The sequence below is a fragment of the Phyllobates terribilis genome, unplaced genomic scaffold, assembly GCF_046119375.1.
Source record: "Phyllobates terribilis strain yellow unplaced genomic scaffold, ASM4611937v1 Scaffold_27__1_contigs__length_16484149, whole genome shotgun sequence".
In the NCBI taxonomy this organism is placed as follows: domain Eukaryota; kingdom Metazoa; phylum Chordata; class Amphibia; order Anura; family Dendrobatidae; genus Phyllobates; species Phyllobates terribilis.
In genome coordinates this window covers 5,879,618-5,900,340 of record NW_027362787.1, presented here as the reverse complement: position 1 = coordinate 5,900,340, position 20,723 = coordinate 5,879,618, and the positions used below count along the sequence as shown (strand labels likewise).

The 20,723-nt window shown below is 44.1% G+C and overlaps 7 non-coding genes and 3 pseudogenes across 7 annotated transcripts; all 10 read right to left on the bottom strand.

Moving 5' to 3' along the window:
- Positions 1-926: 926 nt before the first annotated feature.
- LOC141177938 (U2 spliceosomal RNA) lies at positions 927-1,155 on the bottom strand (annotated as a pseudogene).
- Positions 1,156-1,915: 760 nt separating this feature from the next.
- On the bottom strand, positions 1,916-2,007 carry LOC141178097 (U2 spliceosomal RNA; annotated as a pseudogene).
- A 1,118-nt stretch (positions 2,008-3,125) lies between these two features.
- Positions 3,126-3,316, bottom strand: LOC141178369 (U2 spliceosomal RNA). The gene has a single exon (XR_012254660.1). It is a non-coding gene; the product is annotated as a U2 spliceosomal RNA (small nuclear RNA).
- A 1,115-nt stretch (positions 3,317-4,431) lies between these two features.
- On the bottom strand, positions 4,432-4,622 carry LOC141178368 (U2 spliceosomal RNA). The gene has a single exon (XR_012254659.1). It is a non-coding gene; the product is annotated as a U2 spliceosomal RNA (small nuclear RNA).
- A 1,115-nt stretch (positions 4,623-5,737) lies between these two features.
- Positions 5,738-5,928, bottom strand: LOC141178367 (U2 spliceosomal RNA). The gene has a single exon (XR_012254658.1). It is a non-coding gene; the product is annotated as a U2 spliceosomal RNA (small nuclear RNA).
- Positions 5,929-7,043: 1,115 nt separating this feature from the next.
- LOC141178366 (U2 spliceosomal RNA) lies at positions 7,044-7,234 on the bottom strand. The gene has a single exon (XR_012254657.1). It is a non-coding gene; the product is annotated as a U2 spliceosomal RNA (small nuclear RNA).
- Positions 7,235-8,349: 1,115 nt separating this feature from the next.
- LOC141177830 (U2 spliceosomal RNA) lies at positions 8,350-8,522 on the bottom strand (annotated as a pseudogene).
- Positions 8,523-15,347: 6,825 nt separating this feature from the next.
- On the bottom strand, positions 15,348-15,536 carry LOC141177954 (U2 spliceosomal RNA). The gene has a single exon (XR_012254447.1). It is a non-coding gene; the product is annotated as a U2 spliceosomal RNA (small nuclear RNA).
- A 2,600-nt stretch (positions 15,537-18,136) lies between these two features.
- On the bottom strand, positions 18,137-18,327 carry LOC141177438 (U2 spliceosomal RNA). Its single transcript, XR_012254032.1, has one exon. It is a non-coding gene; the product is annotated as a U2 spliceosomal RNA (small nuclear RNA).
- Positions 18,328-19,442: 1,115 nt separating this feature from the next.
- LOC141178362 (U2 spliceosomal RNA) lies at positions 19,443-19,633 on the bottom strand. Its single transcript, XR_012254655.1, has one exon. It is a non-coding gene; the product is annotated as a U2 spliceosomal RNA (small nuclear RNA).
- Between the last annotated feature and the right edge of the window lie 1,090 nt (positions 19,634-20,723).

The window sequence follows — 20,723 nt, the reverse complement described above, 5'->3', positions numbered from 1 at the left end:
ACAGCACCTTCACCCCCTGCTGTTCCCACCCGCCTCAACACCGTTGGAAGGGAGGAGAACCAATTAAGGCGGGGGGTGGGGTGGAACGAGCAGCTGTCTACCCTTAGCAGGAGGGCTCCTGATTACATACCTCTCCTGCTGCTGCTGCTGCTGGCTGTCCAGCAGCAGACTGAAGGTGGCTGCTGCTGTGCACAGGTATATAAAGGCTCAGAGCCTATTATGACACGCGCAGCCAGCGTTCCATTGCCACATTCCATCTACTGCAGGCAGGATACCTGGCTGGCTGAATGTCGCTGAGAAGCTCACAGAGACCGCCATAAGCAACAGTTTAACAGAATGCCACAGACTAATCAACCAAACTTTTTGGGTTGGGTTCTCTTTTATAGTCTGCAGGCATTAAATGAAAGAAGTCAGTGTTCCAGCAGAAGGAGACAACGTTTCAGAAAAGGCATTGTAGCAAACCAAAAAAGAAATTTTAAGCGCAGCAGAGTAACCAGCGCACATACCTGTTAGCTCAGGTGAGTTTAAAAGGCTGCTGTTGATAACAAGGGCATTTGCTAAATAGATGGTGTGTGTGCAACAATATACTGAAAGGTCAATTATATTGTGCAGCTTATCTCACCACCTGTAGTTATTTAGGTGAAAGCTCCAAAATGCTTGCCTAATATGTCTGTTTATCCAAAAGGAAGTAAAAAGGGAGAGCTAGAAAGATAGCATTGCATCACATTACATGGCAATGCAATGCACAGTTGCTGAAGTTGAACCAAAATGAGCTTGTAATCTGGCTTCTGCAACTTTGAACATGAAAAATCCAATGAGGAGAAGAAAAGCAAAGCCAAAGAGTCCATCCCAAAATCCGACAAACAAGCAAAATGAACAAAAAACATTGAATTCAATTCTTTCTGATTTTAGAAACTGCATTAAAGAAGGGGTGCACCGGTCCTGGAGATACTGCAATACCAGGTCAATGCGTGGAGTGGACAGAGCAAGCTCTTTTTCCATCTCCCTGTTCTAAAAATCCATTTAATATATGGTCCCCAGATAGGGGACGTATCAGATATTAAACTGATAAGAACAGATTTTTTTTTTTTTTTTTTTCTTTTTTTTTTTTTTAGCCCGAATTCGTGTACAAAACCCGAGTGCGCTTAAAAAAGTGACAAGTGCCACAAAAAAAGTGCACTAGGATGCTGGTCTTCTTGAAACCCTCTCCAAAAGGAGAAGGGTCCCCCAAACCATTCCCCGTCCCTCCGAGCCAAAAGGCCACAGCGAGGAACAGGGACAAAAAGCCACCTCCAGCCGAAGCCAGAGGCGACCCAATCTTACCCCCAGCACCTGCCCGAGTTCTCACCCGAGCAAGGCACTGGGAGCCAAAGACTGTGCTCCCCTCCCGGAAGAGGGGAGCCAACAACGCTCTCCTCCCGAAAGAGGAGAGCCAGGGGGGTTCAGGGGGGAGCGGAACCTGATGGCCACACACTCCCCCCCTAGACCTGCCAAGAGAGGAACCCGTAAGGGAACCGCATCCCGACAAAATCCTAGTAGGACGTGACACACGTGAATAAGTGGACACACAGTGACAAAGAAATTAAATAAATAGTGAAGGTTTCACAGTATAATACTGCCCGGACCTTCGACCGGGAATTGAAAAATTCCCCATCCTAAGGCCAGAAGGCCCGGAATAAGGGTGTGTGCGAAGAAAGAAAATTTGAAGTGCTTGTGCAAATGTGCCATAAACTCAAGTGGGGTTCCCAATCCCAGTGAGTTAAGGCACCCCAGGGTCACCACTCCTGGGGCACTTCACACTTCGGGCTTTCGATCTTCCCCGGCCCAATGGCGTCGATCCTGGGGGGCCATGCTTTCCACCAGATGACTATATTAGCCACCTGGCGTACTAACAAGCGCCTAAACCCCAGTGTGCATAATGTATCAATCTACTAGGGCGGCCAACATCCAAAACCGCCTTTTCAAAAGATACTACACTTGATCTTAGCCAAAAGGCCGAGAAGCGATAACCAGAATTGGTTTCAAACTACGGAGCCACCCAAGGACCCTGAAAAGTCCATTTGTGGAGATGAGCTCCTGGACTCCCGTTAAGAAGACATGTTGTCAACCTCTAGATCCCTTACATGCCTGCACTTTTCGGCTTGCTGCTGCTGCAATCCACGCGTTTTAGATCTGCATAACTCCACCTCTTTAAACACAGCACCTTCACCCCCTGCTGTTCCCACCCGCCTCAACACCGTTGGAAGGGAGGAGAACCAATTAAGGCGGGGGGTGGGGTGGAACGAGCAGCTGTCTACCCTTAGCAGGAGGGCTCCTGATTACATACCTCTCCTGCTGCTGCTGCTGCTGCTGGCTGTCCAGCAGCAGACTGAAGGTGGCTGCTGCTGTGCACAGGTATATAAAGGCTCAGAGCCTATTATGACACGCGCAGCCAGCGTTCCATTGCCACATTCCATCTACTGCAGGCAGGATACCTGGCTGGCTGAATGTCGCTGAGAAGCTCACAGAGACCGCCATAAGCAACAGTTTAACAGAATGCCACAGACTAATCAACCAAACTTTTTGGGTTGGGTTCTCTTTTATAGTCTGCAGGCATTAAATGAAAGAAGTCAGTGTTCCAGCAGAAGGAGACAACGTTTCAGAAAAGGCATTGTAGCAAACCAAAAAAGAAATTTTAAGCGCAGCAGAGTAACCAGCGCACATACCTGTTAGCTCAGGTGAGTTTAAAAGGCTGCTGTTGATAACAAGGGCATTTGCTAAATAGATGGTGTGTGTGCAACAATATACTGAAAGGTCAATTATATTGTGCAGCTTATCTCACCACCTGTAGTTATTTAGGTGAAAGCTCCAAAATGCTTGCCTAATATGTCTGTTTATCCAAAAGGAAGTAAAAAGGGAGAGCTAGAAAGATAGCATTGCATCACATTACATGGCAATGCAATGCACAGTTGCTGAAGTTGAACCAAAATGAGCTTGTAATCTGGCTTCTGCAACTTTGAACATGAAAAATCCAATGAGGAGAAGAAAAGCAAAGCCAAAGAGTCCATCCCAAAATCCGACAAACAAGCAAAATGAACAAAAAACATTGAATTCAATTCTTTCTGATTTTAGAAACTGCATTAAAGAAGGGGTGCACCGGTCCTGGAGATACTGCAATACCAGGTCAATGCGTGGAGTGGACAGAGCAAGCTCTTTTTCCATCTCCCTGTTCTAAAAATCCATTTAATATATGGTCCCCAGATAGGGGACGTATCAGATATTAAACTGATAAGAACAGATACTACACTTGATCTTAGCCAAAAGGCCGAGAAGCGATAACCAGAATTGGTTTCAAACTACGGAGCCACCCAAGGATCCTGAAAAGTCCATTTGTGGAGATGAGCTCCTGGACTCCCGTTAAGAAGACATGTTGTCAACCTCTAGATCCCTTACATGCCTGCACTTTTCGGCTTGCTGCTGCTGCAATCCACGCGTTTTAGATCTGCATAACTCCACCTCTTTAAACACAGCACCTTCACCCCCTGCTGTTCCCACCCGCCTCAACACCGTTGGAAGGGAGGAGAACCAATTAAGGCGGGGGGTGGGGTGGAACGAGCAGCTGTCTACCCTTAGCAGGAGGGCTCCTGATTACATACCTCTCCTGCTGCTGCTGCTGCTGGCTGTCCAGCAGCAGACTGAAGGTGGCTGCTGCTGTGCACAGGTATATAAAGGCTCAGAGCCTATTATGACACGCGCAGCCAGCGTTCCATTGCCACATTCCATCTACTGCAGGCAGGATACCTGGCTGGCTGAATGTCGCTGAGAAGCTCACAGAGACCGCCATAAGCAACAGTTTAACAGAATGCCACAGACTAATCAACCAAACTTTTTGGGTTGGGTTCTCTTTTATAGTCTGCAGGCATTAAATGAAAGAAGTCAGTGTTCCAGCAGAAGGAGACAACGTTTCAGAAAAGGCATTGTAGCAAACCAAAAAAGAAATTTTAAGCGCAGCAGAGTAACCAGCGCACATACCTGTTAGCTCAGGTGAGTTTAAAAGGCTGCTGTTGATAACAAGGGCATTTGCTAAATAGATGGTGTGTGTGCAACAATATACTGAAAGGTCAATTATATTGTGCAGCTTATCTCACCACCTGTAGTTATTTAGGTGAAAGCTCCAAAATGCTTGCCTAATATGTCTGTTTATCCAAAAGGAAGTAAAAAGGGAGAGCTAGAAAGATAGCATTGCATCACATTACATGGCAATGCAATGCACAGTTGCTGAAGTTGAACCAAAATGAGCTTGTAATCTGGCTTCTGCAACTTTGAACATGAAAAATCCAATGAGGAGAAGAAAAGCAAAGCCAAAGAGTCCATCCCAAAATCCGACAAACAAGCAAAATGAACAAAAAACATTGAATTCAATTCTTTCTGATTTTAGAAACTGCATTAAAGAAGGGGTGCACCGGTCCTGGAGATACTGCAATACCAGGTCAATGCGTGGAGTGGACAGAGCAAGCTCTTTTTCCATCTCCCTGTTCTAAAAATCCATTTAATATATGGTCCCCAGATAGGGGACGTATCAGATATTAAACTGATAAGAACAGATACTACACTTGATCTTAGCCAAAAGGCCGAGAAGCGATAACCAGAATTGGTTTCAAACTACGGAGCCACCCAAGGATCCTGAAAAGTCCATTTGTGGAGATGAGCTCCTGGACTCCCGTTAAGAAGACATGTTGTCAACCTCTAGATCCCTTACATGCCTGCACTTTTCGGCTTGCTGCTGCTGCAATCCACGCGTTTTAGATCTGCATAACTCCACCTCTTTAAACACAGCACCTTCACCCCCTGCTGTTCCCACCCGCCTCAACACCGTTGGAAGGGAGGAGAACCAATTAAGGCGGGGGGTGGGGTGGAACGAGCAGCTGTCTACCCTTAGCAGGAGGGCTCCTGATTACATACCTCTCCTGCTGCTGCTGCTGCTGGCTGTCCAGCAGCAGACTGAAGGTGGCTGCTGCTGTGCACAGGTATATAAAGGCTCAGAGCCTATTATGACACGCGCAGCCAGCGTTCCATTGCCACATTCCATCTACTGCAGGCAGGATACCTGGCTGGCTGAATGTCGCTGAGAAGCTCACAGAGACCGCCATAAGCAACAGTTTAACAGAATGCCACAGACTAATCAACCAAACTTTTTGGGTTGGGTTCTCTTTTATAGTCTGCAGGCATTAAATGAAAGAAGTCAGTGTTCCAGCAGAAGGAGACAACGTTTCAGAAAAGGCATTGTAGCAAACCAAAAAAGAAATTTTAAGCGCAGCAGAGTAACCAGCGCACATACCTGTTAGCTCAGGTGAGTTTAAAAGGCTGCTGTTGATAACAAGGGCATTTGCTAAATAGATGGTGTGTGTGCAACAATATACTGAAAGGTCAATTATATTGTGCAGCTTATCTCACCACCTGTAGTTATTTAGGTGAAAGCTCCAAAATGCTTGCCTAATATGTCTGTTTATCCAAAAGGAAGTAAAAAGGGAGAGCTAGAAAGATAGCATTGCATCACATTACATGGCAATGCAATGCACAGTTGCTGAAGTTGAACCAAAATGAGCTTGTAATCTGGCTTCTGCAACTTTGAACATGAAAAATCCAATGAGGAGAAGAAAAGCAAAGCCAAAGAGTCCATCCCAAAATCCGACAAACAAGCAAAATGAACAAAAAACATTGAATTCAATTCTTTCTGATTTTAGAAACTGCATTAAAGAAGGGGTGCACCGGTCCTGGAGATACTGCAATACCAGGTCAATGCGTGGAGTGGACAGAGCAAGCTCTTTTTCCATCTCCCTGTTCTAAAAATCCATTTAATATATGGTCCCCAGATAGGGGACGTATCAGATATTAAACTGATAAGAACAGATACTACACTTGATCTTAGCCAAAAGGCCGAGAAGCGATAACCAGAATTGGTTTCAAACTACGGAGCCACCCAAGGATCCTGAAAAGTCCATTTGTGGAGATGAGCTCCTGGACTCCCGTTAAGAAGACATGTTGTCAACCTCTAGATCCCTTACATGCCTGCACTTTTCGGCTTGCTGCTGCTGCAATCCACGCGTTTTAGATCTGCATAACTCCACCTCTTTAAACACAGCACCTTCACCCCCTGCTGTTCCCACCCGCCTCAACACCGTTGGAAGGGAGGAGAACCAATTAAGGCGGGGGGTGGGGTGGAACGAGCAGCTGTCTACCCTTAGCAGGAGGGCTCCTGATTACATACCTCTCCTGCTGCTGCTGCTGCTGGCTGTCCAGCAGCAGACTGAAGGTGGCTGCTGCTGTGCACAGGTATATAAAGGCTCAGAGCCTATTATGACACGCGCAGCCAGCGTTCCATTGCCACATTCCATCTACTGCAGGCAGGATACCTGGCTGGCTGAATGTCGCTGAGAAGCTCACAGAGACCGCCATAAGCAACAGTTTAACAGAATGCCACAGACTAATCAACCAAACTTTTTGGGTTGGGTTCTCTTTTATAGTCTGCAGGCATTAAATGAAAGAAGTCAGTGTTCCAGCAGAAGGAGACAACGTTTCAGAAAAGGCATTGTAGCAAACCAAAAAAGAAATTTTAAGCGCAGCAGAGTAACCAGCGCACATACCTGTTAGCTCAGGTGAGTTTAAAAGGCTGCTGTTGATAACAAGGGCATTTGCTAAATAGATGGTGTGTGTGCAACAATATACTGAAAGGTCAATTATATTGTGCAGCTTATCTCACCACCTGTAGTTATTTAGGTGAAAGCTCCAAAATGCTTGCCTAATATGTCTGTTTATCCAAAAGGAAGTAAAAAGGGAGAGCTAGAAAGATAGCATTGCATCACATTACATGGCAATGCAATGCACAGTTGCTGAAGTTGAACCAAAATGAGCTTGTAATCTGGCTTCTGCAACTTTGAACATGAAAAATCCAATGAGGAGAAGAAAAGCAAAGCCAAAGAGTCCATCCCAAAATCCGACAAACAAGCAAAATGAACAAAAAACATTGAATTCAATTCTTTCTGATTTTAGAAACTGCATTAAAGAAGGGGTGCACCGGTCCTGGAGATACTGCAATACCAGGTCAATGCGTGGAGTGGACAGAGCAAGCTCTTTTTCCATCTCCCTGTTCTAAAAATCCATTTAATATATGGTCCCCAGATAGGGGACGTATCAGATATTAAACTGATAAGAACAGATACTACACTTGATCTTAGCCAAAAGGCCGAGAAGCGATAACCAGAATTGGTTTCAAACTACGGAGCCACCCAAGGATCCTGAAAAGTCCATTTGTGGAGATGAGCTCCTGGACTCCCGTTAAGAAGACATGTTGTCAACCTCTAGATCCCTTACATGCCTGCACTTTTCGGCTTGCTGCTGCTGCAATCCACGCGTTTTAGATCTGCATAACTCCACCTCTTTAAACACAGCACCTTCACCCCCTGCTGTTCCCACCCGCCTCAACACCGTTGGAAGGGAGGAGAACCAATTAAGGCGGGGGGTGGGGTGGAACGAGCAGCTGTCTACCCTTAGCAGGAGGGCTCCTGATTACATACCTCTCCTGCTGCTGCTGCTGCTGGCTGTCCAGCAGCAGACTGAAGGTGGCTGCTGCTGTGCACAGGTATATAAAGGCTCAGAGCCTATTATGACACGCGCAGCCAGCGTTCCATTGCCACATTCCATCTACTGCAGGCAGGATACCTGGCTGGCTGAATGTCGCTGAGAAGCTCACAGAGACCGCCATAAGCAACAGTTTAACAGAATGCCACAGACTAATCAACCAAACTTTTTGGGTTGGGTTCTCTTTTATAGTCTGCAGGCATTAAATGAAAGAAGTCAGTGTTCCAGCAGAAGGAGACAACGTTTCAGAAAAGGCATTGTAGCAAACCAAAAAAGAAATTTTAAGCGCAGCAGAGTAACCAGCGCACATACCTGTTAGCTCAGGTGAGTTTAAAAGGCTGCTGTTGATAACAAGGGCATTTGCTAAATAGATGGTGTGTGTGCAACAATATACTGAAAGGTCAATTATATTGTGCAGCTTATCTCACCACCTGTAGTTATTTAGGTGAAAGCTCCAAAATGCTTGCCTAATATGTCTGTTTATCCAAAAGGAAGTAAAAAGGGAGAGCTAGAAAGATAGCATTGCATCACATTACATGGCAATGCAATGCACAGTTGCTGAAGTTGAACCAAAATGAGCTTGTAATCTGGCTTCTGCAACTTTGAACATGAAAAATCCAATGAGGAGAAGAAAAGCAAAGCCAAAGAGTCCATCCCAAAATCCGACAAACAAGCAAAATGAACAAAAAACATTGAATTCAATTCTTTCTGATTTTAGAAACTGCATTAAAGAAGGGGTGCACCGGTCCTGGAGATACTGCAATACCAGGTCAATGCGTGGAGTGGACAGAGCAAGCTCTTTTTCCATCTCCCTGTTCTAAAAATCCATTTAATATATGGTCCCCAGATAGGGGACGTATCAGATATTAAACTGATAAGAACAGATCCGTTTTCAAACAAGCTTTATTTAAATCAGACATACATCATAAATTACAAACAAATCACAAAGACTTGAATAAAATATGACATAAAACAAATACAAGGTCAGATTTAAAAAGCGCATAAAAGCATAAAAAGCATAAAACACAGTTTTGCATATAATTTGCATAAATAAATACATATGTCAAATGCAAACACCATAGCTTTTTAACTTTATCTTTTTACAATCAGGTAGTATGAAAACTTTTCACAAAGAACATATCCGATACAATATTTGAAACAAATCACAAATACTGGAATAAAATATGACATAAAACTAATACAGAGTCAGAATTAAAATGCACTTAAAAGCATAAAAAGCATAAAACACAGTTTTGCATATAATTTACATAAATAAATACATATTCCAAATTTGCAAACACCATAGCTTTTTTGCTTCATTGATTCCCATGTTTTTACAATCTCTCAGGTAGTATGTAAACATTTCACAAAGAGCAAGCCCAATACAATCTTTGACAGGAATAAATTCACGTTTAAACAATAATATATTGCGCACTTTCCATAAAGCTTCTTTTAAACAGTTTATTATAAGCCATGCGACTCGTGCTTGTTTCATGGTTGGGCATTTAATTATCCCATATATTATAATGTCACAATTAAGGGTTTGTATACCACATATCCATTTTAGGAGGGTGCCCACCGTCTGCCATAGCTCTTGTGCGTAGGGGCAATCCCACAGTAAATGAAACACTGACTCGTTTGGGGCGCATCTTTCTCTGGGACATCTAGCACTAGCCACCAGCCCCCTATGATGCTGAAAAGCTCTCGTAGGGAGACATTGGTGAACAACCTGCCAAGCTAAATCCTTTTGTGAGTTGCTAAGTGCAGGACAGGCCACGTTGTTCCACACCAGGCGGCACCTGGAGATGGAAAAATTAGACACATCCTCCATCTCCTCATGTCCCTTACAAATAACTGTTAACTTACGTTGATCAAATAAAAGCTGACGATCAACTTGGGTCAGATCATATTCTGAAATGACCTTCTCCAAGATCTTGTAATGCTTAGGGGGAGATAAGAGAAAAGGACAATTAACAGTCATACTGAAGTTCAACTTTCGGAAGAGAAACCCAGTTGTATATCTAAGAAAACAAGAGAAAGCCCCAACATTATTCAAGCTTTTGCAACAAAATACAAAAAACTTGATAAATAAAAACAATTTTAAATCAGGGAACCCTTTACCCCCATTTTTCTTGCTTTTACATACCACCTCCCTCCTCAATTTCTCCATTTTGGATCCCCACAGAAAATAAAACATGGGCTTCATAAGTCTTTTAAGATACAGAGAATTAGGGGGAAAAACCATAGCGGCATACAAAATGATAGGAAGCAAAACCATTTTAATTACAAGAATCTTGCCCTCCATTGTTAGTTTTCGAGTTTGCCATAAAGAGATCTTCTGATTTAATTTATTCAAAACCAAATCCCAGTTTTCAATACCATCATTAGCAGGATTAAACAAGACACCCAGGATCTTGATTCCTACTGTTTGTGTGGGAACCCTAGGCGGATCTGACTCCCATTGACCCATAATCATACAGTCACATTTATTTATATTCAACTTAAACCCAGACCCAGCACTAAAAATTTCAGTAATTAGAATTGCTCTGTTAATAGATGCTGAGCTAGTGCCATATACAGATATGTCATCCATATATCCAATGGCTTTAACTTGTTGTCCACCCCCACCCGGAATAAAAATGCCCCTAACCACCTTGTCCCGACGCAGCAGGCACAACAGTGGCTCAATGGAGCAGACAAATAAAAGTGGGGACATGGGGCAACCTTGTTTAACACCGGAAAGAAGCTCCACCTCTCTAGTTAAAAAACCATTGACTAAAATCCGGGCAGATGACTGTTTGTATAAAAGCGCAATTTTCTGAATAAAAGAATCAGGGAACCCCATCTTTCCCATAACTTTAAAAAGATAAAAGTGGGAGACCCTATCAAACGCTTTCATAAAATCCAAAGATAAAATAGCTAGTGGCTGTTTTCTATCTTTTTGAAACCAGATAAGATCACGAATTAGGTTTAGATGCTCCCAGATTGATCTCCCGGGGACACCACACACCTGATCTGGATGAATTACATTTTTAATAACTGCTTTAAGACGACCAGCAACAACTTTAGCTAAAACCTTGTAGTCTGTATTTAATAGTGAAATAGGCCTCCAATTCTCCAACTTTGATTTATCACCTTTCTTAAAAATTAATGTAATCATACTTTTACGCCATGAATATGGTAATAAATCAGCCTTAGAGGCTTCACAAACTACTTGTATAAAATCCTCCTTAATTAGATCCCAAAAGCAAAGATAAAATTCAATAGGAAGGCCATCTGATCCAGGAGCCTTACCTTTATTAAAACTCTTAAGGGTCTCTTCAATTTCACTGGGTAAAAGTTCTTTAGCTAAAAAAATCTGGTCATCTTTATTTAAAAACTGGGATAAAACATTAAGATTCTCTGTAAAAGCAGGTTCATCAACATTTTTAATACTAAAAAGATCTCTATAAAAATTAGCAGTATGCTCTAAAATGCCCTCAGTGGAAGATTGTCCTTCTAGCTCAGTAATCACTTGTTTTTTGTCACTCATTTTTTTAAAGAAAAACCTTGAGCAGGTCTCACCCTCTTCCAAATATTTCACACGGGTATTAAATATAATTTCTTTACCCTTTTGTTCCAGGAATTTTTGGATTTCTGTCTGGATCTTGGCAATCTCATCATCCACACCAGGTACTCCCCACCCCTTAAGCTTAAGGAGAGTTTGCATCCTGACATTAAAATCTTTAAAACATTTCCTTTTTTCACGTGCCTTCCTTTTACCAATTTTAATAAAAAATTCTTTAATACGGGTTTTAACACACTCCCACCACCCCAACATACTCTGATTTGGGTGTTTCCGTCTTCTCCAACTCTCATACTTTGCATAAAACTCCGCCCTTACCAGTTCGTCTTCTAATAAGAGCACATTCAATTTCCACATACCTTTTCCAACTTTTGCTTCCTGTGGAGTTTGCAATACATTGTATAGTAATACATGATCAGAAAAAATATTTTCTATTAGACCAGCATTCTTAGGTTTAAAAACATCAGAAGAGGAAAAAATAAAATCAATACGAGATGACATCCCTCTACCCCTCCATGTATGCCCAGGGTCAGTAGGGTAGGACTTTCTCCAAGCATCTAATAATTTGAGGTCCGTTGTCAAATGTTTTAACAGACTGGATGTTTTGTCTGTTCTTCCATTAGTATCACCTCCACTCCTCCCCTCCCCCAACATGACACAGTTAAAATCCCCTCCCACTATCACAGGGGACGGACCTGATAAAAACAAAGGGATGACATTAAAAAGGGAAGCACGCTCATTTTTCTCTGGGGATGCATAAACATTAATAAGACGACAGGTAAAACCATTTAAAATAACATGAGTTGATAAGGCACGACCTGGAACTATTTCAGTGATGGATAAAACATTAACATTTTGACATTTGAATAAAATCCCAACCCCGGCAGCTTTATTTTCATTGGACCCTGACCAAATAGAGGGTCCTGCTGACCAGTCCATTTTTAAGTTGGGGTATGACAAATCGTGATCAATACCGCATTCTTGCAGGAAAAAAATGTCAAAGTTCAGAGTCATTAACCAAGCAAACAAAGCAGCCCGTCTAACAGGGCTCTTTAGGCTTCTCACATTTAGTGAGGCAACACGGATTTCTGCCATGTTAGGTGTTTTTTATTGATTCATTATACTCTGAATCTGAATCAATAATTTGTGACAGAGAAGGTGAAGGAAGGGATGACACAGTTCGTAAACTGTCCGTTTCATCTGAGTCCGTGAAATCCTCAATTAAGTTAGTCCCCTCTGGGCTGAGAATTTTTGCAGCACTAGATAGAAAGACTTTACGGGACATCTGAGGCAGGTTATGCTCCTCCTGCGCCTCTTCACGACTTCTCTTACCACTGGCGCTGAGATCCATCCGATCCTCCGAATCCACCCGATCCTCACCAGGCACTGCAGCAGGTGGAATACCCGCAGACCCTCCAGGAGCACCAAGGGACATCATCTCCGGAGCAGGATGACCATCAGGACCAGCAACAGGTTCACCAACCACTGCACGACCTCTATCATCCAGGCAGGCAACAGGACATCCATCAGGAATGGTTCCAGGACATCCATCTGGACTGGCATCAGGACATCCATCTGGACTGGCATCAGGGCATCCATCTGGGTTGGCATCAGGACATCCATCTGGATTGGCATCAGGGCATCCGTCTGGATTGGCATCAGGGCATCCATCTGGATTGGCATCAGGGCATCCGTCTGGACTGGCATCAGGGCAGACATCTGGTCCAACATCTGTGCTGGCATCAGCAGGGGTATCTGGATGGACATCTGGATTCGTACCAACAGCTCCAGATTTTCGCCTCTTTTTTGGTTCCCTCTCATTTCCGCTCTGAGAAGGTGCCATCTCCCCACCAGGTGAAACCTGGACCCCTGCAGGAGTAGGCAAAGGCGTGACCTCGGCTACAGAGGCCGGGTTTTTCCGCAAAGGTACCGACAGAGCATCGACTGAGTCAGACTGTTTTTGACCTTTAGTAAGGTCCACAAAGCTTTTTCTGGGGTCACCCGGGCTGACCCTGCTGGCATCAGCAGGAACTCCTGCGGAACTAGCCGCAGGCGCCCGAGAGCCACCACGAGACCTTGTCCGCATCGGACAATTACTGAACAGGTGAGTAGACATTCCGCACCCACTGCAGGTCTTACTGTTCTTACAGTCCTTTGAGGCATGACCCCATTGTCCACAGTTGTGGCACTGACTCATCCGCTCGTTCTTACAATCGCTCTGTATGTGACCAAGGTCACCACACCTACGACACCTGAATGGTTGTCCATCATAGAAGAGGTAGCCATGGTCTCTTCCCAGCACCACTGTGGAGGGGGGGTGCATAAGGCCTTCTACACCCCCAGGGTCAAGTCTGAAGCGTACCATAAAGCGTCGTTTCCCATTCCAGAAACCACTCCGACCTTTGACGTTCCCCGTAAATCTGACAGATGTACAATATCTGCTCAGAAAAAGCTCATTATCATCTGTGGACACATGGGGGTTAAACATGTATACCACAAGGGGAACGTCAACTCCGCCATAGAGACCCGTAAAAATCACTCCGTCCAACAGCTTGCTGTTACGGTGGCCCTTAACGCATTCGTAAAAGTGCTGGCAGGCAACCTTGGTCGAGAACGTGAGAATATATGTACTCTGCCCCTTCTCCTGCAGGCAGTAAACATCATGATCTTTCACGTTCAACAGATCTCTCAAAATCTGTACATAGAACTCACGGGGGTTGTCATATCCGACGTGGTTTGCTGGAACCTCGATACGCACGAAGTTCCTGATCTGGCCGGAGCCAGTGGAAAATTGAAATGAACAAGGCATCTCACCAAAGTGGCAAAGGCTTACCGTCACCACGGGCTCGGCCTTTCGCCTGGGGATCGCAACTTGTTGCCCAGGGACTAAGCCAGCTCCCTAATAGCAGCAGGGGGGTGAAGTCCCACCAAAAGGTGAGACGATCCCCCCAGGCCAAGGAGCCGGGTACCCCGGGCACCTCTCAGCCAAGACCAAGGCAGCAACCGTTAGATCACTGCACCTGATATCAGCCAAAAGGCCGAGAAGCGATAACCAGAATTGGTTTCAAACTACGGAGCCACCCAAGGATCCTGAAAAGTCCATTTGTGGAGATGAGCTCCTGGACTCCCGTTAAGAAGACATGTTGTCAACCTCTAGATCCCTTACATGCCTGCACTTTTCGGCTTGCTGCTGCTGCAATCCACGCGTTTTAGATCTGCATAACTCCACCTCTTTAAACACAGCACCTTCACCCCCTGCTGTTCCCACCCGCCTCAACACCGTTGGAAGGGAGGAGAACCAATTAAGGCGGGGGGTGGGGTGGAACGAGCAGCTGTCTACCCTTAGCAGGAGGGCTCCTGATTACATACCTCTCCTGCTGCTGCTGCTGCTGGCTGTCCAGCAGCAGACTGAAGGTGGCTGCTGCTGTGCACAGGTATATAAAGGCTCAGAGCCTATTATGACATGCGCAGCCAGCGTTCCATTGCCACATTCCATCTACTGCAGGCAGGATACCTGGCTGGCTGAATGTCGCTGAGAAGCTCACAGAGACCGCCATAAGCAACAGTTTAACAGAATGCCACAGACTAATCAACCAAACTTTTTGGGTTGGGTTCTCTTTTATAGTCTGCAGGCATTAAATGAAAGAAGTCAGTGTCCCAGCAGAAGGAGACAACGTTTCAGAAAAGGCATTGTAGCAAACCAAAAAAGAAATTTTAAGCGCAGCAGAGTAACCAGCGCACATACCTGTTAGTTCAGGTGAGTTTAAAAGGCTGCTGTTGATAACAAGGGCATTTGCTAAATAGATGGTGCGTGTGCAACAATATACTGAAAGGTCAATTATATTGTGCAGCTTATCTCACCACCTGTAGTTATTTAGGTGAAAGCTCCAAAATGCTTGCCTAATATGTCTGTTTATCCAAAAGGAAGTAAAAAGGGAGAGCTAGAAAGATAGCATTGCATCACATTACATGGCAATGCAATGCACAGTTGCTGAAGTTGAACCAAAATGAGCTTGTAATCTGGCTTCTGCAACTTTGAACATGAAAAATCCAATGAGGAGAAGAAAAGCAAAGCCAAAGAGTCCATCCCAAAATCCGACAAACAAGCAAAATGAACAAAAAACATTGAATTCAATTCTTTCTGATTTTAGAAACTGCATTAAAGAAGGGGTGCACCGGTCCTGGAGATACTGCAATACCAGGTCAATGCGTGGAGTGGACAGAGCAAGCTCTTTTTCCATCTCCCTGTTCTAAAAATCCATTTAATATATGGTCCCCAGATAGGGGACGTATCAGATATTAAACTGATAAGAACAGATTTTTTTTTTTTTTTTTTTTTCCATAACACTCAGATTACAAGTACCATCTCGATTCCATACTTCTGAAAACGGTGATGGACCAAATCCATCATCGTGTCATTTTAAAACAAAAAAAACATTATGTAATGCATATACAAAAAAAACAAAACAACAACCAGTATTTCCTCTCAGACACATAATATATAGAGGAAGGAAACAAAACACATTACTGCATTCCTCCCTTCAACGCATAATATGTTAGATACTCCAACAGTCCTTTCTCTTGCGAGAAAGATTCAAAGTTTGTATTCACATAATCTATCCATGTCCTTCCCACCTTATAGGTTTCAAAAAACCTCTCTTTATTTGCCTTCACACTTGCGATTACCTTTGGAAAAAAAGCTTCAAAACACACACCACTTCCCTTCATTTCCGCAATTCCTTTTTTAACTTTGTCCATTTCTTTATCAGCTTCCTCCTCTTCTGTTTGCCTCTGAACCTCTACCGTCTTCTTTTTTTCTTTCTTTTCCGCCTTTGCACTTTCCATCTTCTCCTTATTACTCTTTCTCTTTGGGCATTCCTTAAACCTATGCCCAATTTCCATACACAGGTTACACTTATTCCTTTCTACTGGACATGATTTAGAAACATGTCCTTCCGCTTTACACTTCCAACACTTTTCTGCAGTACAGTCTTCACGTTTATGACCATATACCTCACAAATTGAACAAAAGGAATCCATCCCATTAAAGAATAAATTCCCACTTACTTTACCAAGCTTAAACCTTTGAGGCGGGTAGGAAAAACTCCTATCCTTGTTCATGTTAAATTCCACAAAAAATTTCCACTTTCCCGTCCATACTCCGAATTCATTCATTACTTTACCTTTTGATACTACAGACTTGGCAAAACCACTCAAAAACGTGACAATGTCCTCTTCTGGAACCAGTGGTGAAAACATCTTCACTGTCACCATCTTTTCACTACTAAATACGTGACGTTGAAACCGAATTCCAACAAACTTCTCATGTCTCAATTCATCAAAAGAATCCATATAGTTCTCCAAAATCTTCCTAGACTCAAAAAACACGTCATAGACACCCTTTTGGGGATAATCCATAACTGCCACGATGTCTTCTTTTTTCACCTTTGCGACACCCAAGATGATCTCCTTCATAATAAACCGAAAGTCCTTAACCTTCTGACAGTCTCTCCGGACAAAAATCCGGAAAGCGGTCTCCACACGTGCATGTTCTGGAACCTCCAACTTCGGCCACAACTCCGCCTCTGTTGCCATGATTCTCCAACAGAATGAGCGTAATCTCCACTCCAACACACAGAAGGAGCGAGTATGATCGCTTCCCGTTGTCTGGGGACTAAGCCGACACGCCTATAGCAGCAAGAGGGTGAAGTCCCCACAATTAAGTAAGGACGATCCCCCAAGGCCGACGAGCCAGGTACCCCAGACACCTCCAACCAAAACCAAGGCAGCAATCGCTAAATCACTGCACTTGATCTTAGCCAAAAGGCCGAGAAGCGATAACCAGAATTGGTTTCAAACTACGGAGCCACCCAAGGATCCTGAAAAGTCCATTTGTGGAGATGAGCTCCTGGACTCCCGTTAAGAAGACATGTTGTCAACCTCTAGATCCCTTACATGCCTGCACTTTTCGGCTTGCTGCTGCTGCAATCCACGCATTTTAGATCTGCATAACTCCACCTCTTTAAACACAGCACCTTCACCCCCTGCTGTTCCCACCCGCCTCAACACCGTTGGAAGGGAGGAGAACCAATTAAGGCGGGGGGTGGGGTGGAACGAGCAGCTGTCTACCCTTAGCAGGAGGGCTCCTGATTACATACCTCTCCTGCTGCTGCTGCTGCTGGCTGTCCAGCAGCAGACTGAAGGTGGCTGCTGCTGTGCACAGGTATATAAAGGCTCAGAGCCTATTATGACACGCGCAGCCAGCGTTCCATTGCCACATTCCATCTACTGCAGGCAGGATACCTGGCTGGCTGAATGTCGCTGAGAAGCTCACAGAGACCGCCATAAGCAACAGTTTAACAGAATGCCACAGACTAATCAACCAAACTTTTTGGGTTGGGTTCTCTTTTATAGTCTGCAGGCATTAAATGAAAGAAGTCAGTGTTCCAGCAGAAGGAGACAACGTTTCAGAAAAGGCATTGTAGCAAACCAAAAAAGAAATTTTAAGCGCAGCAGAGTAACCAGCGCACATACCTGTTAGCTCAGGTGAGTTTAAAAGGCTGCTGTTGATAACAAGGGCATTTGCTAAATAGATGGTGTGTGTGCAACAATATACTGAAAGGTCAATTATATTGTGCAGCTTATCTCACCACCTGTAGTTATTTAGGTGAAAGCTCCAAAATGCTTGCCTAATATGTCTGTTTATCCAAAAGGAAGTAAAAAGGGAGAGCTAGAAAGATAGCATTGCATCACATTACATGGCAATGCAATGCACAGTTGCTGAAGTTGAACCAAAATGAGCTTGTAATCTGGCTTCTGCAACTTTGAACATGAAAAATCCAATGAGGAGAAGAAAAGCAAAGCCAAAGAGTCCATCCCAAAATCCGACAAACAAGCAAAATGAACAAAAAACATTGAATTCAATTCTTTCTGATTTTAGAAACTGCATTAAAGAAGGGGTGCACCGGTCCTGGAGATACTGCAATACCAGGTCAATGCGTGGAGTGGACAGAGCAAGCTCTTTTTCCATCTCCCTGTTCTAAAAATCCATTTAATATATGGTCCCCAGATAGGGGACGTATCAGATATTAAACTGATAAGAACAGATACTACACTTGATCTTAGCCAAGAGGCCGAGAAGCGATAACCAGAATTGGTTTCAAACTACGGAGCCACCCAAGGATCCTGAAAAGTCCATTTGTGGAGATGAGCTCCTGGACTCCCGTTAAGAAGACATGTTGTCAACCTCTAGATCCCTTACATGCCTGCACTTTTCGGCTTGCTGCTGCTGCAATCCACGCGTTTTAGATCTGCATAACTCCACCTCTTTAAACACAGCACCTTCACCCCCTGCTGTTCCCACCCGCCTCAACACCGTTGGAAGGGAGGAGAACCAATTAAGGCGGGGGGTGGGGTGGAACGAGCAGCTGTCTACCCTTAGCAGGAGGGCTCCTGATTACATACCTCTCCTGCTGCTGCTGCTGCTGGCTGTCCAGCAGCAGACTGATGGTGGCTGCTGCTGTGCACAGGTATATAAAGGCTCAGAGCCTATTATGACACGCGCAGCCAGCGTTCCATTGCCACATTCCATCTACTGCAGGCAGGATACCTGGCTGGCTGAATGTCGCTGAGAAGCTCACAGAGACCGCCATAAGCAACAGTTTAACAGAATGCCACAGACTAATCAACCAAACTTTTTGGGTTGGGTTCTCTTTTATAGTCTGCAGGCATTAAATGAAAGAAGTCAGTGTTCCAGCAGAAGGAGACAACGTTTCAGAAAAGGCATTGTAGCAAACCAAAAAAGAAATTTTAAGCGCAGCAGAGTAACCAGCGCACATACCTGTTAGCTCAGGTGAGTTTAAAAGGCTGCTGTTGATAACAAGGGCATTTGCTAAATAGATGGTGTGTGTGCAACAATATACTGAAAGGTCAATTATATTGTGCAGCTTATCTCACCACCTGTAGTTATTTAGGTGAAAGCTCCAAAATGCTTGCCTAATATGTCTGTTTATCCAAAAGGAAGTAAAAAGGGAGAGCTAGAAAGATAGCATTGCATCACATTACATGGCAATGCAATGCACAGTTGCTGAAGTTGAACCAAAATGAGCTTGTAATCTGGCTTCTGCAACTTTGAACATGAAAAATCCAATGAGGAGAAGAAAAGCAAAGCCAAAGAGTCCATCCCAAAATCCGACAAACAAGCAAAATGAACAAAAAACATTGAATTCAATTCTTTCTGATTTTAGAAACTGCATTAAAGAAGGGGTGCACCGGTCCTGGAGATACTGCAATACCAGGTCAATGCGTGGAGTGGACAGAGCAAGCTCTTTTTCCATCTCCCTGTTCTAAAAATCCATTTAATATATGGTCCCCAGATAGGGGACGTATCAGATATTAAACTGATAAGAACAGATACTACACTTGATCTTAGCCAAAAGGCCGAGAAGCGATAACCAGAATTGGTTTCAAACTACGGAGCCACCCAAGGATCCTGAAAAGTCCATTTGTGGAGATGAGCTCCTGGACTCCCGTTAAGAAGACATGTTGTCAACCTCTAGATCCCTTACATGCCTGCACTTTTCGGCTTGCTGCTGCTGCAATCCACGCGTTTTAGATCTGCATAACTCCACCTCTTTAAACACAGCACCTTCACCCCCTGCTGTTCCCACCCGCCTCAACACCGTTGGAAGGGAGGAGAACCAATTAAGGCGGGGGGTGGGGTGGAACGAGCAGCTGTCTACCCTTAGCAGGAGGGCTCCTGATTACATACCTCTCCTGCTGCTGCTGCTGGCTGTCCAGCAGCAGACTGAAGGTGGCTGCTGCTGTGCACAGGTATATAAAGGCTCAGAGCCTATTATGACACGCGCAGCCAGCGTTCCATTGCCACATTCCATCTACTGCAGGCAGGATACCTGGCTGGCTGAATGTCGCTGAGAAGCTCACAGAGACCGCCATAAGCAACAGTTTAACAGAATGCCACAGACTAATCAACCAAACTTTTTGGGTTGGGGTCTCTTTTATAGTCTGCAGGCATTAAATGAAAGAAGTCAGTGTTCCAGCAGAAGGAGACAACGTTTCAGAAAAGGCATTGTAGCAAACCAAAAAAGAAATTTTAAGCGCAGCAGAGTAACCAGCGCACATACCTGTTAGCTCAGGTGAGTTTAAAAGGCTGCTGTTGATAACAAGGGCATTTGCTAAATAGATGGTGTGTGTGCAACAATATACTGAAAGGTCAATTATATTGTGCAGCTTATCTCACCACCTGTAGTTATTTAGGTGAAAGCTCCAAAATGCTTGCCTAATATGTCTGTTTATCCAAAAGGAAGTAAAAAGGGAGAGCTAGAAAGATAGCATTGCATCACATTACATGGCAATGCAATGCACAGTTGCTGAAGTTGAACCAAAATGAGCTTGTAATCTGGCTTCTGCAACTTTGAACATGAAAAATCCAATGAGGAGAAGAAAAGCAAAGCCAAAGAGTCCATCCCAAAATCCGACAAACAAGCAAAATGAACAAAAAACATTGAATTCAATTCTTTCT